The sequence below is a fragment of the Carcharodon carcharias genome, chromosome 1 (genome assembly GCF_017639515.1).
Source record: "Carcharodon carcharias isolate sCarCar2 chromosome 1, sCarCar2.pri, whole genome shotgun sequence".
In the NCBI taxonomy this organism is placed as follows: Eukaryota; Metazoa; Chordata; class Chondrichthyes; order Lamniformes; family Lamnidae; genus Carcharodon; species Carcharodon carcharias.
The window spans coordinates 258085412-258113201 of NC_054467.1; positions in this window are offsets into that span (position 1 = coordinate 258085412).

Genomic DNA, 27790 nt, shown 5'->3' on the forward strand with positions numbered 1-27790 from the left:
TCAGTTACTGTATCCTCTCTCCTGTCAGTTACTCTATCCTCTCACTCCTGTCAGTTACTCTATCCTCTCTCCCCTGACAGTTACTGTATACTTTCTCCCTGGTCAGTTACTGTATCCTTTCTCCACAGCCAGTTGCTTCATCCTCTCTAATGTCAGTTACTCTATCCTATGTCCCCTGTCAGTTGCTCTACACTCTCTCCTGTCAGTTACTCTATCCTCTCTCCATTGTCAGTTGCTCTATCATCTCTCCTGTCGGTTACTGTATCCTCTATCCCTTGACAGTTACTGTATCCTCTCTCCCCTGTCAGTTACTGTATCCTTTCTCTCCTGTCAGTTTCTATATACTATCTCCCCTGTCAGTCACTCTATCCACTCTTGCTCCTGTCAGTTACTATATCCTCACCCCTATCAGTTACTTTATCCTCTCTCCTGTCAGTTTCTGTATCTTCACATTCCTGTCAGTTACTCTATCCTCTCTCTCCTGAAAGTTACTGTATCCTTTCTCCTGTCAGCTACTCTAACCTCTCTCTCCTGTCAGTTACTCTAACCTCTCTCTCCTGTCAGTTACTCTATCCTCTCTCTGCTGTCAGTTTCTCGATCCTCTCTCCTGTCAGTTACTGTATCGTCTCTCCTGTCAGTTACTCCATCCTATCACCCCTGTCAGTTACTCTATCCTCTCTCCTGTCACTTTCTGTATCCACTCATTCCTGTCAGTTACTCTATCCTCTCTCGTCAGTTACTCTATCCTCTCTCTCCTGTCAGTTACTGTATCCTCTCTCCTCTCAGTTAGTGTATCCTCACCCCCGTCAATTACTCTATCCTCTCTCCTGTCAGTTATTGTATCCTCTCTCCTATCAGTTACCCTATTCTCTCTCCCCTGTCAGTTACTCTCTCCTCTCTCCTGTCAGTTACTGTATTCACTCTCCTGTCAGTTACTCTATCCTCTCTCATATGTTACTCTATCCTCTCTCTCCTGTCAGTTACTCTATCCTCACTCCTGTTAGTTTCTGTATCTTCTCATTCCTGTCAGTAACTCTATCCTCTCTCGTCAGTTACTCTATCCTCACTCACCTGTCAGTTCCTCTATCCTCTCTCTCCTGTCAGTTACTCTATCCTCTCTCTCTCCTGTCAGTTACTGTATCCTCATTCCTGTCAGTTACTCTATCCTTTCTCTCCTGTCAGTTATCTATTCTCTCTCCTGTCAGTTAATCTATCGACTCTCCTGTCAGTTACTGTATCCTCTCTCTCCTGTCAGTTACTCTATCCTCTCTCTCCTGTCAGTTACTCTATCCTCTCTCTCCTGTCAGTTACTCTATCCTCTCTGTCCTGTCAGTTACTCTATCCTCTCTCTCTCCTGTCAGTTACTGTATCCTCTCTCCTGTCCATTACTGTATCCTCACCCCCGTCAGTTACTCTATCCTCTCTCCTGTCAGTTATTGTATCCTCTCTCCTATCAGTAACAGTATCCTCACTCCAATGTCAGTTACAGTCTCCTTTCTCTCGTCAGTTACTCTAACCTCTCTCCTGTCAGTTAATGTATTCCCCCTCCTGTCAGTTACTATATACTCTCTCTCATGTCAGTTAATCTATCCTCTCTCTCCTGTCAATTACTCTATCCACTCTCTCTTGTCAGTTACTCTATCCTCTGTCTCCTGTCAGTTATTCCATCATCTCTCTACTGTCAGTTACTCTATCCTCTCTCAATTGTCAGTAAATATATCCTCTCTCCTGTCAGTTACGGTATTCTCTCTCCTGTCAGTTACTCTATCCTCTCTCCTGTCAGTTACTGTATCCTCTCTCCTGTCAGTTACTCTATCCTCTGTCTCCTGGCAGTTACTGTATCCTCTCTCTGCTGTCAGTTCCTCTATCCTCTCTCTCCTGTCAGTTACTCTATCCTCTCTCTCCTGTCAGTTACTCTATCCTCTCTCTCCTGTCAGTTATTGTATCCTCTCTCCTATCAGTAACAGTATCCTCACTCCAATGTCAGTTACACTCTCCTTTCTCTCATCAGTTACTCTAACCTCTCTCCTGTCAGTTAATGTATTCCCCCTCCTGTCAGTTACTATATACTCTCGCTCATGTCAGTTAATCTATCCTCTCTCCCCTGTCAATTACTCTATCCGCTCTCTCTTGTCAGTTACTCTATCCTCTCTCTCCTGTCAGTTATTCCATCCTCTCTCTACTGTCAGTTACTCTATCCTCTCTCACTTGTCAGTAACTATATCCTCACTCCTGTCAGTTACTGTATTCTCTCTCCTGTCAGGTACTCTATTCAATCCCCCCTCTCCGTTACTGTATCCTCTCTCTCCTGTCAGTTACTCTATCCTCTCTCCTGTCAGTTACTCTATCCTCTGTCTCCTGGCAGTTACTGTATCCTCTCTCTTCTGTCAGTTAATCTATCCTCTACCCTGTCAGTTACTCAATCCTCTCTCCTGTCAGTTACTCTTTCATCTCTCTCCTGTCAGTTACTCTATCCTCTCTCTGCTGTCAGTTCCTCTATCCTCTCTCTGCTGTCAGTTCCTCTATCCTCTCTCTCCTGTCAGTTACTCTATCCTCTCGCTCCCGTCAGTTACTCTATCCACTCTCTCTCCTGCCAGTTACTCTATCCTCTCTCTCTCCTGCCAGTTACTCTATCCTCTCTCTCCTGTCAGTTACTGTATCCTCTCTCCTGTCAGTTATTGTATCCTGTCTCCTATCAGTTACTTTATCGTCTCTCCCCTGTCAGTTACTCTATCCTCTCTCTCCTGTCAGTTACTGTATCCTCTCTACTGTCAGTTAATCTATCATCTCTCCCATGTCAGTTACTCTATCCTCTGTCTCCAGTCAGTTACTCTACCCTCTCTCCTGTCTGTTACTGTATTCTCTCTCCTGTCAGCTACACTATCCTCTCTCTCCTGTCAGTAACTGTATCCTCTCGCTCCTGTCAGTTACTCTATCGTCTCTCTCCTGTCAGTTACTCTATCCTCTCTCTCGTCAGTTACTCTATCCTCTCTCCTGTCAGTTACTGTATTCACTCTCCTGTCAGTTACTCTATCCTCTCTCATATGTTACTCTATCCTCTCTCTCCTGTCAGTTACTCTATCCTCTCTCCTGTCAGTTTCTGTATCTTCTCATTCCTGTCAGTAACTCTATCCTCTCTCGTCAGTTACTCTATCCTCACTCACTGTCAGTTCCTCTATCCTCTCTCTCCTGTCAGTTACTCTATCCTCTCTCTCTCCTGTCAGTTACTGTATCCTCATTCCTGTCAGTTACTCTATCCTTTCTCTCCTGTCAGTTTTCTATTCTCTCTCCTGTCACTCTATCGACTCTCCTGTCAGTTACTGTATCCTCTCTCTCCTGTCAGTTACTCTATCCTCTCTCCTGTCACTTTCTGTATCCTCTCATTCCTGTCAGTAACTCTATCCTCTCTCGTCAGTTACTCTATCCTCTCTCTCCTGTCAGTTACTCTATCCTCTCTCCTGTCAGTTTCTGTATCTTCTCATTCCTGTCAGTAACTCTCTCCTCTTTCGTCAGTTACTCTATCCTCTCTCTCCTGTCAGTTACTCTATCCTCTCTCTCTCCTGTCAGTTACTGTATCCTCTCTCCTGTCAGTTACTGTATCCTCACCCCCGTCAGTTACTCTATCATCTCTCCTGTCAGTTATTGTATCCTCTCTCCTATCAGTAACAGTATCCTCACTCCAATGTCAGTTACACTCTCCTTTCTCTCGTCAGTTTCTCTAACCTCTCTCCTGTCAGTTAATGTATTCCCCCTCCTGTCAGTTACTATATACTCTCTCTCATGTCAGTTAATCTATCCTCTCTCTGCTGTCAATTACTCTATCCGCTCTCTCTTGTCAGTTACTCTATCCTCTCTCTCCTGTCAGTTATTCCATCCTCTCTCTACTGTCAGTTACTCTATCCTCTCTCACTTGTCAGTAACTATATCCTCTCCCCCATCAGTTACTGTATTCTCTCTCCTGTCAGTTACTCTATCATATCTCCTGTCAGTTACTGTATTCTCTCTCCTGTCAGGTACTCTATTCAATCCCCCCTCTCCATTACTGTATCCTCTCTCTCCTGTCAGTTAATCTATCCTCTCTCCTGTCAGTTACTGTATCCTCTCTCCTGTCAGTTACTCTATCCTCTGTCTCCTGGCAGTTACTGTATCCTCTCTCTTCTGTCAGTTAATCTATCCTCTACCCTGTCAGTTACTCAATCCTCTCTCCTGTCTGTTACTCTTTCATCTCTCTCCTGTCAGTTAATCTATCCTCTCTCTGCTGTCAGTTCCTCTATCCTCTCTCTCCTGTCAGTTACTCTATCATCTCTCTCCTGTCAGTTACTCTATCCTCTCTCTCTCCTGCCACTTACTCTATCCTCTCTCTCCTGTCAGTTACTGCATCCTCTCTCCTGTCAGTTATTGTATCCTGTCTCCTATCAGTTACTTTATCGTCTCTCCCCTGTCAGTTACTCTATCCTCTCTCTCCTGTCAGTTACTGTATCCTCTCTACTGTCAGTTAATCTATCATCTCTCCCATGTCAGTTACTCTATCCTCTGTCTCCAGTCAGTTACTCTACCCTCTCTCCTGTCTGTTACTGTATTCTCTCTCCTGTCAGCTACACTATCCTCTCTCTCCTGTCAGTAACTGTATCCTCTCGCTCCTGTCAGTTACTCTATCGTCTCTCTCCTGTCAGTTACTCTATCCTCTCTCCTGTCAGTTACTGTATCCTCTCTCCTCTCAGTTGTTGTATCCTCTCTCCTATTATTTCCCTATTCTCTCTCCCTTGTCAGTTACTCCATCCTCTCTCTCCTGTCAGTTACTCTATCCTCTCTCTTGTCAGTTACTCTATCCTCTCTAATGTCAGTTACTCTATTCTATCTCCTGTCAGTTACTCTATCCTCTCTCTCCTTTCTGTTACTGTATCATCTCTCTCCTGTCAATTACTCTATCCTCTCCCCTGTCAGTTACTCTATCATCTCTCTCCTGTCAGTTACTCTATCCTCACTCTCCTGTCAGTTACTCTATCCTCTCTGTCCTGTCAGTTACTCTATCCTCTCTCTCCTGTCAGTTAATCTATCCTCTCTCCTGTCAGTTAATCTATCCTCTCTCTCCTGTCAGATACTGTATTCCCTCTCTCCTTTCAGTTACCCTATACTCTCCCCTGTCAGTTACTCTATCCTCTCTCTCCGGTCAGTTACTCTATCCTCTCTCCTGTCAGTTTCTGTATCTTCACATTCCTGTCAGTAACTCTATCCTCTCTCATCAGTTACTCTATCCTCTCTCTCCTGTCAGTTACTCTATACTCTCTCCTGTCAGTTACTGTATCCTCTCTACTGTCAGTTAATCTATCATCTCTCCCATGTCAGTTACTCTATCCTCTGTCTCCAGTCAGTTACTCTACCCTCTCTCCTGTCTGTTACTGTATTCTCTCTCCTGTCAGCTACACTATCCTCTCTCTCCTGTCAGTAACTGTATCCTCTCGCTCCTGTCAGTTACTCTATCGTCTCTCTCCTGTCAGTTACTCTATCCTCTCTCCTGTCAGTTACTGTATCCTCTCTCCTCTCAGTTGTTGTATCCTCTCTCCTATTATTTCCCTATTCTCTCTCCCTTGTCAGTTACTCCATCCTCTCTCTCCTGTCAGTTACTCTATCCTCTCTCTTGTCAGTTACTCTATCCTCTCTAATGTCAGTTACTCTATTCTATCTCCTGTCAGTTACTCTATCCTCTCTCTCCTTTCTGTTACTGTATCCTCTCTCTCCTGTCAATTACTCTATCCTCTCCCCTGTCAGTTACTCTATCATCTCTCTCCTGTCAGTTACTCTATCCTCACTCTCCTGTCAGTTACTCTATCCTCTCTGTCCTGTCAGTTACTCTATCCTCTCTCTCCTGTCAGTTAATCTATCCTCTCTCCTGTCAGTTAATCTATCCTCTCTCTCCTGTCAGATACTGTATTCCCTCTCTCCTTTCAGTTACCCTATACTCTCTCCTTTCAGTTACTCTATCCTCTCTCTCCTGTCAGTTATTCTACCCTCTCTCCTGTCAGTTTCTGTATCTTCTCATTCCTGTCAGTAACTCTATCCTCTCTCATCAGTTACTCTATCCTCTCTCTCCTGTCAGTTACTCTATACTCTCTCCTGTCAGTTTCTGTATCTTCTCATTCCTGTCAGTAACTCTCTCCTCTCTCGTCAGTTCCTCTATCCTCTCTCTCCTGTCAGTTACTCTATCCTCTCTCCTGTCAGTTTCTGTAACTTCTTATTCCTGTCAGTAACTCTATCCTCTCTCTCCTGTCAGTTACTGTATCCTCTGTCTCCAGTCGGTTACTCTATCCTCTCTCTCCTTTCAGTTACTCTATCCTCTTTCTCCTGTCAGTTACTGTTTCCTCTCTCCTATCAGTTACTCTATCGTCTCTCCCCTGTCATTTACTCTATCCTCTCTCTCCAGTCAGTTACTGTATCCTCTCTACTGTCAGTAAATCTATCGTCTCTCACCTGTCAGTTACTCTTCCTCTGTCTCCATTCAGTTACTCTATCCTCTCTCTCCTGTCAGTTACTGTATCCTCTCTCCTATCAGTTACTCTATCGTCTCTCCATTGTCATTTACTCTTCCTCTGTCTCCATTCAGTTACTCTATCCTCTCTCTCCTGTCAGTTACTCTATCCTCTCTCTCCTGCCAGTTACTCTACACACACTCCTGTCAGTTACTGTATTCTCTCTCCTGTCAGTTACTCTATCATATCTCCTGTCAGTTACTGTATTCTTCTCCTGTCAGGTACTCTATTCAATCCCCCCTCTCCGTTACTGTATCCTCTCTCTCCTGTCAGTTACTCTATCCTCTCTCCTGTCAGTTACTCTATCCTCTCTCCTGTCAGTTACCCTATCCTCTGTCTCCTGGCAGTTACTGTATCCTCTCTCTTCTGTCAGTTAATCTATCCTCTACCCTGTCAGTTACTCAATCCTCTCTCCTGTCAGTTACTCTTTCATCTCTCTCCTGTCAGTTACTCTATCCTCTCTCTGCTGTCAGTTCCTCTATCCTCTCTCTCCCGTCAGTTACTCTATCCTCTCTCTCCTGTCAGTTACTCTATCATCTCTCTCCTGTCAGTTACTGTATCCTCTCTCCTGTCAGTTATTGTATCCTGTCTCCTATCAGTTACTTTATCGTCTCTCCCCTGTCAGTTACTCTATCCTCTCTCTCCTGTCAGTTACTGTATCCTCTCTACTGTCAGTTAATCTATCATCTCTCCCATGTCAGTTACTCTATCCTCAGTCTCCAGTCAGTTACTCTACCCTCTCTCCTGTCTGTTACTGTATTCTCTCTCCTGTCAGCTACACTATCCTCTCTCTCCTGTCAGTAACTGTATCCTCTCGCTCCTGTCAGTTACTCTATCGTCTCTCTCCTGTCAGTTACTCTATCCTCTCTCCTGTCAGTTACTGTATCCTCTCTCCTCTCAGTTGTTGTATCCTCTCTCCTATCAGTTCCCTATTCTCTCTCCCTTGTCAGTTACTCTTCCTCTCTCTCGTCAGTTACTCTATCCTCTCTAATGTCAGTTACTCTATTCTATCTCCTGTCAGTTACTCTATCCTCTCTCTCCTTTCTGTTACTGTATCCTCTCTCTCCTGTCAATTACTCTATCCTCTCCCCTGTCAGTTACTCTATCATCTCTCTCCTGTCAGTTACTCTATCCTCTCTCTCCTGTCAGTTACTCTATCCTCTCTGTCCTGTCAGTTACTCTATCCTCTCTCTCCTGTCAGTTAATCTACCCTCTCTCCTGTCAGTTAATCTATCCTCTCTCTCCTGTCAGATACTGTATTCCCTCTCTCCTGTCAGTTACCCTATACTCTCCCCTGTCAGTTACTCTATCCTCTCCGGTCAGTTACTCCATCCTCTCTCCTGTCAGTTTCTGTATCTTCACATTCCTGTCAGTAACTCTACCTCTCTCATCAGTTACTCTATCCTCTCTCTCCTGTCAGTTACTCTACCCTCTCTCCTATCAGTTTCTGTATCTTCTCATTCCTGTCAGTAACTCTATCCTCTCTCATCAGTTACTTTATCCTCTCTCTCCTGTCAGTTACTCTATACTCTCTCCTGTCATTTTCTGTATCTTCTCATTCCTGTCAGTAACTCTCTCCTCTCTCGTCAGTTCCTCTATCCTCTCTCTCCTGTCAGTTACTCTATCCTCTCTCCTGTCATTTTCTGTAACTTCTTATTCCTGTCAGTAACTCTATCCTCTCTCTCCTGTCAGTTACTCTACCCTCTCTCCTGTCAGTTACTGTATTCTCTCTCCTGTCAGTTACTCTATCCTCTTTCTCCTGTCAGTTACTGTATCATCTCTCCTATCAGTTACTCTATCGTCTCTCCCCTGTCAGTTACTCTATCCTCTCTCTCCAGTCAGTTACTGTATCCTCTCTACTGTCAGTTAATCTATCGTCTCTCCCCTGTCAGTTACTCCATCCTCTGTCTCCATTCGGTTACTCTATCCTCTCTCTCCTTTCAGTTACTCTATCCTCTCTCACCTGTCAGTTACTGTATCCTCTCTCCTATCAGTTACTCTATCGTCTCTCCCCTGTCAGTTACTCTTCCTCTGTCTCCATTCAGTTACTCTATCCTCTCTCTCCGGTCAGTTACTGTATCCTCTCTCCTATCAGTTACTCTATCGTCTCTCCCCTGTCAGTTACTCTTCCTCTGTCTCCATTCAGTTACTCTATCCTCTCTCTCCGGTCAGTTACTCTATCCTCTCTCCTATCAGTTACTCTATCGTCTCTCCATTGTCAGTTACTCTTCCTCTGTCTCCATTCAGTTACTCTATCCTCTCTCTCCTGTCAGTTACTGTATCCTCTCTCCTATCAGTTACTCTATCGTCTCTCCATTGTCAGTTACTCTTCCTCTGTCTCCATTCAGTTACTCTATCCTCTCCCTCCTGTCAGTTACTCTATCCTCTCTCTCCTGCCAGTTACTCTACACACACTCCAGTCAGTTACTGTATTCTCTCTCCTGTCAGTTACTCTATCATATCTCCTGTCAGTTACTGTATTCTCTCTCCTGTCAGGTACTCTATTCAATCCCCCCTCTCAGTTACTGTATCCTCTCTCTCCTGTCAGTAACTGCATTCTCTTTCTCCTGTCAGTTACTCTATCCTCTCTCTCCTGTCATTTACTGTATCCTCTCTCCTATCAGATACTCTATCGTCTCTCCCCTGTCAGTTACTCTTCCTCTGTCTCCATTCAGTTACTCCATCCTCTCTCCTGTCAGTTACTCTATCCTATCTCTCCTGTCAGTTACTCTACCCACTCTCCTGTCAGTTACTGTATTCTCTCTCTCCTGTCAGTTACTCTATCCTCTCTCTCCTGTCAGTTACTGTATTCTCTCTCCTCTCAGTTACTGTATCCTCACCCCCGTCAGTTACTCTATCCTCTCTGCTTTCAGTTATTGTAGCCTCTCTCCTATCAGTTACCCTATTCTCTCTCCCCTTTCAGTTACTCTATCCTCTCTCTCCTGTCAGTTACTCTATCCTCCCTCTCGTCAGTTACTCTATCCTCTCTCCTGTCAGTTACTGTCTTCTCACTCCTGTCAGTTACTCTATCCTCTCTCTCCTGTCTGTTACTGTATCCTCTCTCTCCTGTCAATTACTCTATTCTCTCCCGTGTCAGTTACTCTATCATCTCTCTCCTGTCAATTACTGTATCCCATCTCTCCTGTCAGTTACACTATCATCTCTCTCCTGTCAGTTACTCTATCCTCTCTCTCCTGTCAGTAACTCCATCCTCTCTCCTGTCAGTTACTCTATCCTCTCCACTGTCAGTTACTCTATCCTCTCCCCTGTCAGTTACTCTATCCTCTCTGCTGTCAGTTTCTGTATATTCACATTCCTGTCAGTAACTCTATCCTCTCTCGTCAGATACTCTATCCTCTCTCTCCTGTCAGTTACTCTACCATATCTCCTGTCAGTTTCTGTATCTTCTCATTCCTGTCAGTAACTCAATCCTCTCTCATCAGTAACTCTATCCTCTCTCTCCAGTCAGTTACTGTATCCTCTCTCCTATCAGTTACTCTATCGTCTCTCCATTGTCAGTTACTCTTCCTCTGTCTCCATTCAGTTACTCTATCCTCTCTCTCCTGTCAGTTACTCTATCCTCTCTCTCCTGCCAGTTACTCTACACACACTCCAGTCAGTTACTGTATTCTCTCTCCTGTCAGTTACTCTATCATATCTCCTGTCAGTTACTGTATTCTCTCTCCTGTCAGGTACTCTATTCAATCCCCTCTCTCAGTTACTGTATCCTCTCTCTCCTGTCAGTAACTGCATCCTCTCTCTCCTGTCAGTTACTCTATCCTCTCTCTCCTGTCATTTACTGTATCCTCTCTCCTATCAGTTACTCTATCGTCTCTCCCCTGTCAGTTACTCTTCCTCTGTCTCCATTCAGTTACTCCATCCTCTCTCCTGTCAGTTACTCTATCCTATCTCTCCTGTCAGTTACTCTATCCTCTCTTCTGTCAGTTAATCTATCCTCTCTCTCCTGTCAGATACTCTATTCCCTCTCTCCTTTCAGTTACCCTATACTCTCCCCTGTCAGTTACTCTATCCTCTCCGGTCAGTTACTCTATCCTCTCTCCTGTCAGTTTCTGTATCTTCACATTCCTGTCAGTAACTCTACCTCTCTCATCAGTTACTCTATCCTCTCTCTCCTGTCAGTTATTCTACCCTCTCTCCTGTCAGTTTCTGTATCTTCTCATTCCTGTCAGTAACTCTATCCTCTCTCATCAGTTACTCTATCCTCTCTCTCCTGTCAGTTACTCTATACTCTCTCCTGTCAGTTTCTGTATCTTCTCATTCCTGTCAGTAACTCTCTCCTCTCTCGTCAGTTCCTCTATCCTCTCTCTCCTGTCAGTTACTCTATCCTCTCTCCTGTCAGTTTCTGTAACTTCTTATTCCTGTCAGTAACTCTATCCTCTCTCTCCTGTCAGTTACTGTATCCTCTGTCTCCAGTCGGTTACTCTATCCTCTCTCTCCTTTCAGTTACTCTATCCTCGTTCTCCTGTCAGTTACTGTATCCTCTCTCCTATCAGTTACTCTATCGTCTCTCCCCTGTCATTTACTCTATCCTCTCTCTCCAGTCAGTTACTGTATCCTCTCTACTGTCAGTAAATCTATCGTCTCTCACCTGTCAGTTACTCTTCCTCTGTCTCCATTCAGTTACTCTATCCTCTCTCTCCTGTCAGTTACTGTATCCTCTCTCCTATCAGTTACTCTATCGTCTCTCCATTGTCATTTACTCTTCCTCTGTCTCCATTCAGTTACTCTATCTTCTCTCTCCTGTCAGTTACTCTATCCTCTCTCTCCTGCCAGTTACTCTACACACACTCCTGTCAGTTACTGTATTCTCTCTCCTGTCAGTTACTCTATCATATCTCCTGTCAGTTACTGTATTCTTCTCCTGTCATGTACTCTATTCAATCCCCCCTCTCCGTTACTGTATCCTCTCTCTCCTGTCAGTTACTCTATCCTCTCTCCTGTCAGTTACTCTATCCTCTCTCCTGTCAGTTACCCTATCCTCTGTCTCCTGGCAGTTACTGTATCCTCTCTCTTCTGTCAGTTAATCTATCCTCTACCCTGTCAGTTACTCAATCCTCTCTCCTGTCAGTTACTCTTTCATCTCTCTCCTGTCAGTTACTCTATCCTCTCTCTGCTGTCAGTTCCTCTATCCTCTCTCTCCCGTCAGTTACTCTATCCTCTCTCTCCTGTCAGTTACTCTATCATCTCTCTCCTGTCAGTTACTGTATCCTCTCTCCTGTCAGTTATTGTATCCTGTCTCCTATCAGTTACTTTATCGTCTCTCCCCTGTCAGTTACTCTATCCTCTCTCTCCTGTCAGTTACTGTATCCTCTCTACTGTCAGTTAATCTATCATCTCTCCCATGTCAGTTACTCTATCCTCAGTCTCCAGTCAGTTACTCTACCCTCTCTCCTGTCTGTTACTGTATTCTCTCTCCTGTCAGCTACACTATCCTCTCTCTCCTGTCAGTAACTGTATCCTCTCGCTCCTGTCAGTTACTCTATCGTCTCTCTCCTGTCAGTTACTCTATCCTCTCTCCTGTCAGTTACTGTATCCTCTCTCCTCTCAGTTGTTGTATCCTCTCTCCTATCAGTTCCCTATTCTCTCTCCCTTGTCAGTTACTCTTCCTCTCTCTCGTCAGTTACTCTATCCTCTCTAATGTCAGTTACTCTATTCTATCTCCTGTCAGTTACTCTATCCTCTCTCTCCTTTCTGTTACTGTATCCTCTCTCTCCTGTCAATTACTCTATCCTCTCCCCTGTCAGTTACTCTATCATCTCTCTCCTGTCAGTTACTCTATCCTCTCTCTCCTGTCAGTTACTCTATCCTCTCTGTCCTGTCAGTTACTCTATCCTCTCTCTCCTGTCAGTTAATCTACCCTCTCTCCTGTCAGTTAATCTATCCTCTCTCTCCTGTCAGATACTGTATTCCCTCTCTCCTGTCAGTTACCCTATACTCTCCCCTGTCAGTTACTCTATCCTCTCCGGTCAGTTACTCCATCCTCTCTCCTGTCAGTTTCTGTATCTTCACATTCCTGTCAGTAACTCTACCTCTCTCATCAGTTACTCTATCCTCTCTCTCCTGTCAGTTACTCTACCCTCTCTCCTATCAGTTTCTGTATCTTCTCATTCCTGTCAGTAACTCTATCCTCTCTCATCAGTTACTTTATCCTCTCTCTCCTGTCAGTTACTCTATACTCTCTCCTGTCATTTTCTGTATCTTCTCATTCCTGTCAGTAACTCTCTCCTCTCTCGTCAGTTCCTCTATCCTCTCTCTCCTGTCAGTTACTCTATCCTCTCTCCTGTCATTTTCTGTAACTTCTTATTCCTGTCAGTAACTCTATCCTCTCTCTCCTGTCAGTTACTCTACCCTCTCTCCTGTCAGTTACTGTATTCTCTCTCCTGTCAGTTACTCTATCCTCTTTCTCCTGTCAGTTACTGTATCATCTCTCCTATCAGTTACTCTATCGTCTCTCCCCTGTCAGTTACTCTATCCTCTCTCTCCAGTCAGTTACTGTATCCTCTCTACTGTCAGTTAATCTATCGTCTCTCCCCTGTCAGTTACTCCATCCTCTGTCTCCATTCGGTTACTCTATCCTCTCTCTCCTTTCAGTTACTCTATCCTCTCTCACCTGTCAGTTACTGTATCCTCTCTCCTATCAGTTACTCTATCGTCTCTCCCCTGTCAGTTACTCTTCCTCTGTCTCCATTCAGTTACTCTATCCTCTCTCTCCGGTCAGTTACTGTATCCTCTCTCCTATCAGTTACTCTATCGTCTCTCCCCTGTCAGTTACTCTTCCTCTGTCTCCATTCAGTTACTCTATCCTCTCTCTCCGGTCAGTTACTCTATCCTCTCTCCTATCAGTTACTCTATCGTCTCTCCATTGTCAGTTACTCTTCCTCTGTCTCCATTCAGTTACTCTATCCTCTCTCTCCTGTCAGTTACTGTATCCTCTCTCCTATCAGTTACTCTATCGTCTCTCCATTGTCAGTTACTCTTCCTCTGTCTCCATTCAGTTACTCTATCCTCTCTCTCCTGTCAGTTACTCTATCCTCTCTCTCCTGCCAGTTACTCTACACACACTCCAGTCAGTTACTGTATTCTCTCTCCTGTCAGTTACTCTATCATATCTCCTGTCAGTTACTGTATTCTCTCTCCTGTCAGGTACTCTATTCAATCCCCCCTCTCAGTTACTGTATCCTCTCTCTCCTGTCAGTAACTGCATCCTCTCTCTCCTGTCAGTTACTCTATCCTCTCTCTCCTGTCATTTACTGTATCCTCTCTCCTATCAGTTACTCTATCGTCTCTCCCCTGTCAGTTACTCTTCCTCTGTCTCCATTCAGTTACTCCATCCTCTCTCCTGTCAGTTACTCTATCCTATCTCTCCTGTCAGTTACTCTACCCACTCTCCTGTCAGTTACTGTATTCTCTCTCCTGTCAGTTACTCTATCCTCTCTCTCCTGTCAGTTACTGTATTCTCTCTCCTCTCAGTTACTGTATCCTCACCCCCGTCAGTTACTCTATCCTCTCTGCTTTCAGTTATTGTAGCCTCTCTCCTATCAGTTACCCTATTCTCTCTCCCCTTTCAGTTACTCTATCCTCTCTCTCCTGTCAGTTACTCTATCCTCCCTCTCGTCAGTTACTCTATCCTCTCTCCTGTCAATTACTCTATTCTCTCCCGTGTCAGTTACTCTATCATCTCTCTCCTGTCAATTACTGTATCCCATCTCTCCTGTCAGTTACACTATCATCTCTCTCCTGTCAGTTACTCTATCCTCTCTCTCCTGTCAGTAACTCCATCCTCTCTCCTGTCAGTTACTCTATCCTCTCCACTGTCAGTTACTCTATCCTCTCCCCTGTCAGTTACTCTATCCTCTCTGCTGTCAGTTTCTGTATATTCACATTCCTGTCAGTAACTCTATCCTCTCTCGTCAGATACTCTATCCTCTCTCTCCTGTCAGTTACTCTACCATATCTCCTGTCAGTTTCTGTATCTTCTCATTCCTGTCAGTAACTCAATCCTCTCTCATCAGTAACTCTATCCTCTCTCTCCGGTCAGTTACTGTATCCTCTCTCCTGTCAGTTACTCTATCGTCTCTCCATTGTCAGTTACTCTTCCTCTGTCTCCATTCAGTTACTCTATCCTCTCTCTCCTGTCAGTTACTCTATCCTCTCTCTCCTGCCAGTTACTCTACACACACTCCAGTCAGTTACTGTATTCTCTCTCCTGTCAGTTACTCTATCATATCTCCTGTCAGTTACTGTATTCTCTCTCCTGTCAGGTACTCTATTCAATCCCCCCTCTCAGTTACTGTATCCTCTCTCTCCTGTCAGTAACTGCATCCTCTCTCTCCTGTCAGTTACTCTATCCTCTCTCTCCTGTCATTTACTGTATCCTCTCTCCTATCAGTTACTCTATCGTCTCTCCCCTGTCAGTTACTCTTCCTCTGTCTCCATTCAGTTACTCCATCCTCTCTCCTGTCAGTTACTCTATCCTATCTCTCCTGTCAGTTACTCTACCCACTCTCCTGTCAGTTACTGTATTCTCTCTCCTGTCAGTTACTCTATCCTCTCTCTCCTGTCAGTTACTGTATTCTCTCTCCTCTCAGTTACTGTATCCTCACCCCCGTCAGTTACTCTATCCTCTCTGCTTTCAGTTATTGTAGCCTCTCTCCTATCAGTTACCCTATTCTCTCTCCCCTTTCAGTTACTCTATCCTCTCTCTCCTGTCAGTTACTCTATCCTCCCTCTCGTCAGTTACTCTATCCTCTCTCCTGTCAGTTACTGTCTTCTCACTCCTGTCAGTTACTCTATCCTCTCTCTCCTGTCTGTTACTGTATCCTCTCTCTCCTGTCAATTACTCTATTCTCTCCCGTGTCAGTTACTCTATCATCTCTCTCCTGTCAATTACTGTATCCCATCTCTCCTGTCAGTTACACTATCATCTCTCTCCTGTCAGTTACTCTATCCTCTCTCTCCTGTCAGTAACTCCATCCTCTCTCCTGTCAGTTACTCTATCCTCTCCACTGTCAGTTACTCTATCCTCTCCCCTGTCAGTTACTCTATCCTCTCTGCTGTCAGTTTCTGTATATTCACATTCCTGTCAGTAACTCTATCCTCTCTCGTCAGATACTCTATCCTCTCTCTCCTGTCAGTTACTCTACCATATCTCCTGTCAGTTTCTGTATCTTCTCATTCCTGTCAGTAACTCAATCCTCTCTCATCAGTAACTCTATCCTCTCTCTCCGGTCAGTTACTCTATCCTCTCTCCTGTCAGTTTCTGTATCTTCTCATTCCAGTCAGTAACTCTATCCTCTCTCGTCAGTTACTCTATCCTCTCTCTCCTTTCAGTTACTCTATATTCTCCCCTGTCAGTTTCTATATCTTCTCATTCCTGTCAGTAACTCTGTCCTCTCTCGTCAGTTACTCTATCCTCACTCTCCTTGTCAGTTACTCTATCCTCTCTCTCCTGTCAGTTACTCTATCCTCTCTCTCTCCTGTCATTTACTGTATCCTCATTCCTGTCAGTTACTATATCCTTTCTCTCCTGTCAGTTATCTATCCTCTCTCCTGTCAGGTACTCTATCGACTCTCCTGTCAGTTACTGTATCCTCTCTCTCCTGTCAGCTACTGTATCCTCTCTCTCCTGTCTGTTACTGTATCCTCTCTCTCCTGACAATTACTCTATTCTCTCCCCTGTCAGTTACTCTATCATCCCTCTCCTGTCAGTTACTCTATCCTCTCTCTCCTCTCAGTAACGCTATCCTCTCTCTCCTGTCAGTTACTCTATCCTCCCTCTCCTGTCAGTTGCTCTATCCTCTCTCCTGTCAGTTAATCTATCCTCTCTCTCCGGTCAGTTACTGTATCCTCTCTCCTGTCAGTTACTGTATCCTCTCTACTGTCAGTTAATCTATTGTCTCTCCCCTGTCAGTTACTCTATCCTCTGTCTCCAGTCAGTTACTCTATCCTCTCTCTCCTGGCAGTTACTCTAGCCTCTCTCTCCTGTCAGTAACTCTACCCTCTCTACTGTCAGTTACTGTATTCTCTCTCCTGTCAGTTCCTCTATCCTCTCCCTCCTGTCAGTTACTGTATCATCTCTCTCCTGTCAGTTACTCTATCCTCTCCCCTGTCAGTTACTCTATCCTCTCCCCTGTCAGTTACTCTATCCTCTCTCTCCTGTCAGTTACTCTATCCTCTCTTTCCTGTCAGTTACTCTATCCTCTCTCTCCTGTCAGTTACTGTAACCTCTCTCCTGTCAGTTACTGTATCCTCTCTAATATCAGTTCCTCTATCCGCTCCCTCCTGTCATTTACTGTATCAACACTCTCCTGTCAGTTAATCGATCCTGTCTCCGTCAGTTACTGTATCCTCTCTCCTCTCAGTTACTGTATCCTCACCCCAGTCAGTTACTCTATCCTCCCTCCTGTCAGTTATTGTATCCTCTCTCCTATCAGTAACCCTATTCTCTCTCCCCTCTCAGTTACACTATCCTCTCTCTCCTGTCAGTTACTGTATTCTCTCTCCTGTCAGTTACTCTATCCACTCTCTCCTTTCTGTTACTGTATCCTCTCTCTCCTGTCAATTACTCTATTCTCTACCCTGTCAGTTACTCTATCATCTCTCTCCTGTCAGTTACTCTATCCTCTCTCTCCTCTCAGTAACTCTATCCTCTCTCTCCTGTCAGTTACTCTATCCTCACTCCTGTCAGTTTCTGTATCTTCTCATTCCTTTCAGTAACTCTCTCCTCTCTCGTCAGTTACTCTATCCTCTCACACCTGTCAGTTACTCTCTCCTCTCTCCTGTCAGTTTCTGTATCTTCTCATTCCTGTAACTCTCTCCTCTCTCGTCAGTTACTCTATCCTCACTCTCCTGTCAGTTACTCTATCCTCTTTCTCCTGTAAGTTTCTCTATCCTCTCGCTCTCCTGTCAGTTACTGTATCCTCATTACTGTCAGTTACTCTATCCTTTCTCTCCTGTCAGTTATCTATCCTCTCTCCTGTCAGTTACTCTATCTTCTCTCCTGTCACTTTCTGTATCCTCTCATTCCTGTCAGTAAATCCACCCTCTCTCGTCAGTTACTCTATCCTCTCACTCCTGTCAGTTACTCTCTCCTCTCTCCTGTCAGTTTCTGCATCTTCTCATTCCTGTCAGTAACTCTCTCCTCTCTCGTCAGTTACTCTATCCTCACTCTCCTGTCAGTTACTCTATCCTCTTTCTCCTGTAAGTTTCTCTATCCTCTCGATCTCCTGTCAGTTACTGTATCCTCATTACTGTCAGTTACTCTATCCTTTCTCTCCTGTCAGTTATCTATCCTCTCTCCTGTCAGTTACTCTATCCACTCTCCTGTCAGTTTCTGTATCTTCTCATTCCAGTCAGTAACTCTATCCTCTTTCAGCAGTTACACTATCCTCTCTCTCCTGTCAGTTACTCTATCCTCTCTCTCCTGTCAGTTACTCTATCCTCTCTCTCTTCTGTCAGTTACTTTATCCTCTCTCCTGTCAGTTACTGAATCCTCTGTCCTATCAGGTACCCTATCCTCTCTCCCCTGTCAGTTACTCTCTCCTCTCTCTCGTCAGTTACACTATCCTCTCTCCTGTCAGTTACTGTATTCCCTCTCCTGTCAGTGACTATATTCTCTCTCTCATGTGAGTTACTGTATCCTCTCTCTCCTGTCAATTGCTCTATTCTCTCCACTGTCAGTTACTCAATCCTCTCTCTCCTGTCAGTTACTCTATCCTCTCTCTCCTGCCAGTAATTCTATCCTCTCTCTCCTGTCAATTACTCTATCCTCCCTCTCCTGTCAGTCACTCTATCCTCTGCCTGTCAGTTACTGTATTCTCTCTCCTGTCAGTTACTCTATCCTCTCTCTCTTGTCAGTTACTGTATCATCTCTCTCATGTCAGTTACTCTATCCTCTCCCCTGTGAGTTACTCTACCCTCTCTCTCCTGTCAGTTACTCTAAACTCTCTTTCCCGTCAGTTACTCTTTCTTCTCTCTCCTGTCAGTTACTGTATCCTCTCTCCTGTCAGTTACTGTGTCCTCTCTCCTATCAGTTACTCTATCGTCTCTCCCCTGTCAGTTACTCTATCCTCTCTCTCCTGTCAGTTACTCTATCCTCTCTCCTGTCAGTTTCTGTATCTTCTCATTTAAGTCAGTAACTCTATCCTCTTTCAGCAGTTACACTATCCTCTCTCTCCTGTCAGTTACTCTATCCTCTCTCTCCTGTCAGTTACTCTATCCTTTCTCTCTTCTGTCAGTTACTTTATCCTCTCTCCTGTCAGTTACTGTATCCTCTCTCCTGTCAGTTACCCTATCCTCTCTCCCCTGTCAGTTACTCTCTCCTCTCTCTCGTCAGTTACCCTATCCTCTCTCCTGTCAGTTACTGTATTCCCTCTCCTGTCAGTGACTATATCCTCTCTCTCATGTGAGTTACTGTATCCTCTCTCTCCTGTCAATTGCTCTATCCTCTCCCCTGTCAGTTACTCAATCCTCCCTCTCCTGTCAGTTACTCTATCCTCTCTCTCATGCCAGTAATTCTATCCTCTCTCTCCTGTCAGTTACTCTATCATCTCTCTCCTGTCAGTCACTCTATCCTCTGCCTGTCAGTTACTGTATTCTCTCTCCTGTCAGTTACTCTATCCTCTCTCTCTTGTCAGTTACTGTATCATCTCTCTCATGTCAGTTACTCTATCCACTCCCCTGTGAGTTACTCTACCCTCTCTCTCCTGTCAGTTACTCTAAACTCTCTTTCCCGTCAGTTACTCTTTCTTCTCTCTCCTGTCAGTTACTTTATCCTCTCTCCTGTCAGTTACTATATTCTCTCTCCTGTCAGTTACTCTATCCTCACTCTCCTGTCAGTTACTGTATCCTCTCTACTGTCAGTTACTCTACCCTCTCTCCAGTCAGTTACTGTATTCTCTCTCTGCTGTCAGTTACTCCATCCTCTCTCCTGTCAGTTACTGTATACTCTCTCCTCTCAGTTACTGTTTCCTCATCCCCGTCAGTTACTCTATCCTCTCTCACCTGTCAGTAACTGTATCCTCTCTCTCCTGTCAGTTATTCCATCCTCTCTCTCCTGTCAGTTACTCTATCCTCTATCCTGTCAGTTATTGTATCCTCTCTCCTATCAGTTACCCTGTTCTCTCTCCCCTCTCAGTTACTGTATCCTCACACTCCTGTCAGTTACTGTATTCTCTCTCCTGTCAGCTACTGTATCCTCTCTCTCCTGTCTGTTACTGTATCCTCTCTCTCCTGACAATTACTCTATTCTCTCCCCTGTCAGTTACTCTATCATCCCTCTCCTGTCAGTTACTCTATCCTCTCTCTCCTCTCAGTAACGCTATCCTCTCTCTCCTGTCAGTTACTCTATCCTCCCTCTCCTGTCAGTTGCTCTATCCTCTCCCCTGTCAGTTAATCTATCCTCTCTCTCCGGTCAGTTACTGTATCCTCTCTCCTGTCAGTTACTGTATCCTCTCTACTGTCAGTTAATCTATTGTCTCTCCCCTGTCAGTTACTCTATCCTCTGTCTCCAGTCAGTTACTCTATCCTCTCTCTCCTGGCAGTTACTCTAGCCTCTCTCTCCTGTCAGTAACTCTACCCTCTCTACTGTCAGTTACTGTATTCTCTCTCCTGTCAGTTCCTCTATCCTCTCCCTCCTGTCAGTTACTGTATCATCTCTCTCCTGTCAGTTACTCTATCCTCTCCCCTGTCAGTTACTCTATCCTCTCCCCTGTCAGTTACTCTATCCTCTCTCTCCTGTCAGTTACTCTATCCTCTCTTTCCTGTCAGTTACTCTATCCTCTCTCTCCTGTCAGTTACTGTAACCTCTCTCCTGTCAGTTACTGTATCCTCTCTAATATCAGTTCCTCTATCCGCTCCCTCCTGTCATTTACTGTATCAACACTCTCCTGTCAGTTAATCGATCCTGTCTCCGTCAGTTACTGTATCCTCTCTCCTCTCAGTTACTGTATCCTCACCCCAGTCAGTTACTCTATCCTCCCTCCTGTCAGTTATTGTATCCTCTCTCCTATCAGTAACCCTATTCTCTCTCCCCTCTCAGTTACACTATCCTCTCTCTCCTGTCAGTTACTGTATTCTCTCTCCTGTCAGTTACTCTATCCACTCTCTCCTTTCTGTTACTGTATCCTCTCTCTCCTGTCAATTACTCTATTCTCTACCCTGTCAGTTACTCTATCATCTCTCTCCTGTCAGTTACTCTATCCTCTCTCTCCTCTCAGTAACTCTATCCTCTCTCTCCTGTCAGTTACTCTATCCTCACTCCTGTCAGTTTCTGTATCTTCTCATTCCTTTCAGTAACTCTCTCCTCTCTCGTCAGTTACTCTATCCTCTCACACCTGTCAGTTACTCTCTCCTCTCTCCTGTCAGTTTCTGTATCTTCTCATTCCTGTAACTCTCTCCTCTCTCGTCAGTTACTCTATCCTCACTCTCCTGTCAGTTACTCTATCCTCTTTCTCCTGTAAGTTTCTCTATCCTCTCGCTCTCCTGTCAGTTACTGTATCCTCATTACTGTCAGTTACTCTATCCTTTCTCTCCTGTCAGTTATCTATCCTCTCTCCTGTCAGTTACTCTATCCTCTCTCCTGTCACTTTCTGTATCCTCTCATTCCTGTCAGTAAATCCACCCTCTCTCGTCAGTTACTCTATCCTCTCACTCCTGTCAGTTACTCTCTCCTCTCTCCTGTCAGTTTCTGTATCTTCTCATTCCTGTCAGTAACTCTCTCCTCTCTCGTCAGTTACTCTATCCTCACTCTCCTGTCAGTTACTCTATCCTCTTTCTCCTGTAAGTTTCTCTATCCTCTCGATCTCCTGTCAGTTACTGTATCCTCATTACTGTCAGTTACTCTATCCTTTCTCTCCTGTCAGTTATCTATCCTCTCTCCTGTCAGTTACTCTATCCACTCTCCTGTCAGTTTCTGTATCTTCTCATTCCAGTCAGTAACTCTATCCTCTTTCAGCAGTTACACTATCCTCTCTCTCCTGTCAGTTACTCTATCCTCTCTCTCCTGTCAGTTACTCTATCCTCTCTGTCTTCTGTCGGTTACTTTATCCTCTCTCCTGTCAGTTACTGAATCCTCTGTCCTATCAGGTACCCTATCCTCTCTCCCCTGTCAGTTACTCTCTCCTCTCTCTCGTCAGTTACACTATCCTCTCTCCTGTCAGTTACTGTATTCCCTCTCCTGTCAGTGACTATATTCTCTCTCTCATGTGAGTTACTGTATCCTCTCTCTCCTGTCAATTGCTCTATTCTCTCCACTGTCAGTTACTCAATCCTCTCTCTCCTGTCAATTGCTCTATTCTCTCCACTGTCAGTTACTCAATCCTCTCTCCCCTGTGAGTTACTCTACCCTCTCTCTCCTGTCAGTTACTCTAAACTCTCTTTCCCGTCAGTTACTCTTTCTTCTCTCTCCTGTCAGTTACTGTATCCTCTCTCCTGTCAGTTACTGTGTCCTCTCTCCTATCAGTTACTCTATCGTCTCTCCCCTGTCAGTTACTCTATCCTCTCTCTCCTGTCAGTTACTCTATCCTCTCTCCTGTCAGTTTCTGTATCTTCTCATTTAAGTCAGTAACTCTATCCTCTTTCAGCAGTTACACTATCCTCTCTCTCCTGTCAGTTACTCTATCCTCTCTCTCCTGTCAGTTACTCTATCCTTTCTCTCTTCTGTCAGTTACTTTATCCTCTCTCCTGTCAGTTACTGTATCCTCTCTCCTGTCAGTTACCCTATCCTCTCTCCCCTGTCAGTTACTCTCTCCTCTCTCTCGTCAGTTACCCTATCCTCTCTCCTGTCAGTTACTGTATTCCCTCTCCTGTCAGTGACTATATCCTCTCTCTCATGTGAGTTACTGTATCCTCTCTCTCCTGTCAATTGCTCTATCCTCTCCTCTGTCAGTTACTCAATCCTCCCTCTCCTGTCAGTTACTCTATCCTCTCTCTCATGCCAGTAATTCTATCCTCTCTCTCCTGTCAGTTACTCTATCATCTCTCTCCTGTCAGTCACTCTATCCTCTGCCTGTCAGTTACTGTATTCTCTCTCCTGTCAGTTACTCTATCCTCTCTCTCTTGTCAGTTACTGTATCATCTCTCTCATGTCAGTTACTCTATCCACTCCCCTGTGAGTTACTCTACCCTCTCTCTCCTGTCAGTTACTCTAAACTCTCTTTCCCGTCAGTTACTCTTTCTTCTCTCTCCTGTCAGTTACTTTATCCTCTCTCCTGTCAGTTACTGTGTCCTCTCTCCTATCAGTTACTCTATCGTCTCTCCCCTGTCAGTTACTCTATCCTCTCTCTCCTGTCAGTTACTCTATCCTCTCTCCTGTCAGTTTCTGTATCTTCTCATTCCAGTCAGTAACTCTATCCTCTTTCAGCAGTTACACTATCCTCTCTCTCCTGTCAGTTACTCTATCCTCTCTCTCCTGTCAGTTACTCTATCCTCTCTCTCCTGTCAGTTACTCTATCCTCTCTCTATAATGTCAGTTACTTTATCCTCTCTCCTGTCAGTTACTGTATCCTCTCTCCTATCAGTTACCCTATCCTCTCTCCCCTGTCATTTACTCTCTCCTCTCTCTCGTCAGTTACCCTATCCTCTCTCCTGTCAGTTACTGTATTCCCTCTCCTGTCAGTGACTATATCCTCTCTCTCATGTGAGTTACTGTATCCTCTCTCTCCTGTCAATTGCTCTATCCTCTCCCGTCAGTTACTCTATCCTCTCTCTCCTGTCAGTTACTCTATCTGCTCTCTCTTGTCAGTTACTCTATTCTCTCTCTCCTGTCAGTAATTCTATCCTCTCTCTCCTGTCAGTTACACTATCGTCTCTCTCCTTTCACTCTATCCTCTGCCTGTCAGTTACTGTATTCTCTCTCCTGTCAGTTACTCTATCCTCTCTCTCTCTTGTCAGTTACTGTAGCATCTCTGTCATGTCAGTTACTCTATCCTCTCCACTGTGAGTTACTCTGCCCTCTCTCTCCTGTCAGTTACTCTATCCTCTCTCCCCTGTCAGTTACTCTCTCCTCTCTCTCGTCAGTTACTCTATCCTCTCTCCTGTCAGTTATTGTATTCCCTCCCCTGTCAGAGACTATATCCTCTATCTCATGTCAGTAACTGTATCCTCTCTCTCCTGTCAATTGCTCTATTCTCTCCCCTGTCAGTTACTCAATCCTCTCTCTCCTGTCAGTTACTCTATCCTCTCTCTCCTGCCAGTAATTCCATCCTCTCTCTCCTGTCAGTTACTCTATCATCTCTCTCCTGTCAGTCACTCTATCCTCTGCCTGTCAGTTACTGTATTCTCTCTCCTGTCAGTTACTCTATCCTCTCTCTCTTGTCAGTTACTGTATCATCTCTCTCATGTCAGTTACTCTATCCTCTCCCCTGTGAGTTACTCTACCCTCCCTCTCCTGTCAGTTACTCTAAACTCTCTCTCCCGTCAGTTACTCTTTCTTCTCTCTCCTGTCAGTTACTGTATCCTCTCTCCTGTCAGTTACTGTGTCCTCTCTCCTATCAGTTACTCTATCGTCTCTCCCCTGTCAGTTACTCTATCCTCTCTCTCCTGTCAGTTACTCTATCCTCTATCCTGTCAGTTTCTGTATCTTCACATTCCAGTCAGTAACTCTATCCTCTTTCAGCAGTTACTCTATCCTCTCTCTCCTGTCAGTTACTCTATCCTCTCTCTCCTGTCAGTTACTCTATTCTCTCTCTCTCCTGTCAGTTACTGTATCCTCATTCCTGTCAGTTACTCTATCCTTTCTCTCCTGTCAGTTATCTATTCTCTCTCCTGTCAGTTACTCTATCGACTCTCCTGTCAGTTACTGTATCCTCTCTCTCCTGTCAGTTACTCTATCCTCTCTCCTGTCACTTTCTGTATCCTCTCATTCCTGTCAGTAACTCTATCCTCTCTCGTCAGTTACTCTATCCTCTCTCTCCTGTCAGTTACTCTATCCTCTCTCCTGTCAGTTTCTGTATCTTCTCATTCCTGTCAGTAACTCTATCCTCTTTCGTCAGTTACTCTATCCTCTCTCTCCTGTCAGTTACTCTATCCTCTCTCTCTCCTGTCAGTTACTGTATCCTCTCTCCTGTCAGTTACTGTATCCTCACCACCCGTCAGTTACTCTATCATCTCTCCTGTCAGTTATTGTATCCTCTCTCCTATCAGTAACAGTATCCTCACTCCAATGTCAGTTACACTCTCCTTTCTCTCGTCAGTTTCTCTAACCTCTCTCCTGTCAGTTAATGTATTCCCCCTCCTGTCAGTTACTATATACTCTCTCTCATGTCAGTTAATCTATCCTCTCTCTGCTGTCAATTACTCTATCCGGTCTCTCTTGTCAGTTACTCTATCCTCTCTCTCCTGTCAGTTATTCCATCCTCTCTCTACTGTCAGTTACTCTATCCTCTCTCACTTGTCAGTAACTATATCCTCTCCCCCGTCAGTTACTGTATTCTCTCTCCTGTCAGTTACTCTATTCAATCCCCCCTCTCCATTACTGTATCCTCTCTCTCCTGTCAGTTACTCTATCCTCTCTCCTGTCAGTTACTGTATCCTCTCTCCTGTCAGTTACTCTATCCTCTGTCTCCTGGCAGTTACTGTATCCTCTCTCTGCTGTCAGTTCCTCTATCATCTCTCTCCTGTCAGTTACTCTATCCTCTCTCTCTCCTGCCACTTACTCTATCCTCTCTCTCCTGTCAGTTACTGCATCCTCTCTCCTGTCAGTTATTGTATCCTGTCTCCTATCAGTTACTTTATCGTCTCTCCCCTGTCAGTTACTCTATCCTCTCTCTCCTGTCAGTTACTCTATCCTCTCTCTCCTGTCAGTTAATGTATTCCCCCTCCTGTCAGTTACTATATACTCTCTCTCATGTCAGTTAATCTATCCTCTCTCTGCTGTCAATTACTCTATCCGGTCTCTCTTGTCAGTTACTCTATCCTCTCTCTCCTGTCAGTTATTCCATCCTCTCTCTACTGTCAGTTACTCTATCCTCTCTCACTTGTCAGTAACTATATCCTCTCCCCCGTCAGTTACTCTATTCTCTCTCCTGTCAGTTACTCTATCATATCTCCTGTCAGTTACTGTATTCTCTCTCCTGTCAGGTACTCTATTCAATCCCCCCTCTCCATTACTGTATCGTCTCTCTCCTGTCAGTTACTCTATCCTCTCTCCTGTCAGTTACTCTATCCTCTGTCTCCTGGCAGTTACTGTATCCTCTCTCTTCTGTCAGTTAATCTATCCTCTACCCTGTCAGTTACTCAATCCTCTCTCCTGTCAGTTACTCTTTCATCTCTCTCCTGTCAGTTACTCTATCCTCTCTCTGCTGTCAGTTCCTCTATCCTCTCTCTCCTGTCAGTTACTCTATCATCTCTCTCCTGTCAGTTACTCTATCCTCTCTCTCTCCTGCCACTTACTCTATCCTCTCTCTCCTGTCAGTTACTGTATCCTCTCTCCTGTCAGTTATTGTATCCTGTCTCCTATCAGTTACTTTATCGTCTCTCTCCTGTCAGTTACTGTATCCTCTCTACTGTCAGTTAATCTATCATCTCTCCCATGTCAGTTACTCTATCCTCTGTCTCCAGTCAGTTACTCTACCCTCTCTCCTGTCTGTTACTGTATTCTCTCTCCTGTCAGCTACACTATCCTCTCTCTCCTGTCAGTTATTATATCCTCTCTCTCGTCAGTTACTCTATCCTCTCTGATGTCAGTTACTCTATTCTATCTCCTGTCAGTTACTCTATCCTCTCTCTCCTTTCTGTTACTGTATCCTCTCTCTCCTGTCAATTACTCTATCCTCTCCCCTGTCAGTTACTCTATCATCTCTCTCCTGTCAGTTACTCTATCCTCACTCTCCTGTCAGTTACTCTATCCTCTCTGTCCTGTCAGTTACTCTATCCTCTCTCTCCTGTCAGTTAATCTATCCTCTCTCCTGTCAGTTAATCTATCCTCTCTCTCCTGTCAGATACTGTATTCCCTCTCTCCTTTCAGTTACCCTATACTCTCCCCTGTCAGTTACTCTATCCTCTCCGGTCAGTTACTCTATCCTCTCTCCTGTCAGTTTCTGTATCTTCACATTCCTGTCAGTAACTCTACCTCTCTCATCAGTTACTCTATCCTCTCTCTCCTGTCAGTTATTCTACCCTCTCTCCTGTCAGTTTCTGTATCTTCTAATTCCTGTCAGTAACTCTATCCTCTCTCATCAGTTACTCTATCCTCTCTCTCCTGTCAGTTACTCTATACTCTCTCCTGTCAGTTTCTGTATCTTCTCATTCCTGTCAGTAACTCTCTCCTCTCTCGTCAGTTCCTCTATCCTCTCTCTCCTGTCAGTTACTCTATCCTCTCTCCTGTCAGTTTCTGTAACTTCTTATTCCTGTCAGTAACTCTATCCTCTCTCTCCTGTCAGTTACTGTATCCTCTGTCTCCAGTCGGTTACTCTATCCTCTCTCTCCTTTCAGTTACTCTATCCTCTTTCTCCTGTCAGTTACTGTATCCTCTCTCCTATCAGTTACTCTATCGTCTCTCCCCTGTCAGTTACTCTATCCTCTCTCTCCAGTCAGTTACTGTATCCTCTCTACTGTCAGTAAATCTATCGTCTCTCACCTGTCAGTTACTCTTCCTCTGTCTCTATTCAGTTACTCTATCCTCTCTCTCCGGTCAGTTTCTGTATCCTCTCTCCTATCAGTTACTCTATCGTCTCTCCATTGTCAGTTACTCTTCCTCTGTCTCCATTCAGTTACTCTATCCTCTCTCTCCTGTCAGTTACTCTATCCTCTCTCTCCTGCCAGTTACTCTACACACACTCCTGTCAGTTACTGTATTCTCTCTCCTGTCAGTTACTCTATCATATCTCCTGTCAGTTACTGTATTCTTCTCCTGTCAGGTACTCTATTCAATCCCCCCTCTCCGTTACTGTATCCTCTCTCTCCTGTCAGTTACTCTATCCTCTCTCCTGTCAGTTACTCTATCCTCTCTCCTGTCAGTTACTCTATCCTCTGTCTCCTGGCAGCTACTGTATCCTCTCTCTTCTGTCAGTTAATCTATCCTCTACCCTGTCAGTTACTCAATCCTCTCTCCTGTCAGTTACTCTTTCATCTCTCTCCTGTCAGTTACTGTATCCTCTCTCTGCTGTCAGTTCCTCTATCCTCTCTCTCCCGTCAGTTACTCTATCCTCTCTCTCCTGTCAGTTACTCTATCATCTCTCTCCTGTCAGTTACTGTATCCTCTCTCCTGTCAGTTATTGTATCCTGTCTCCTATCAGTTACTTTAT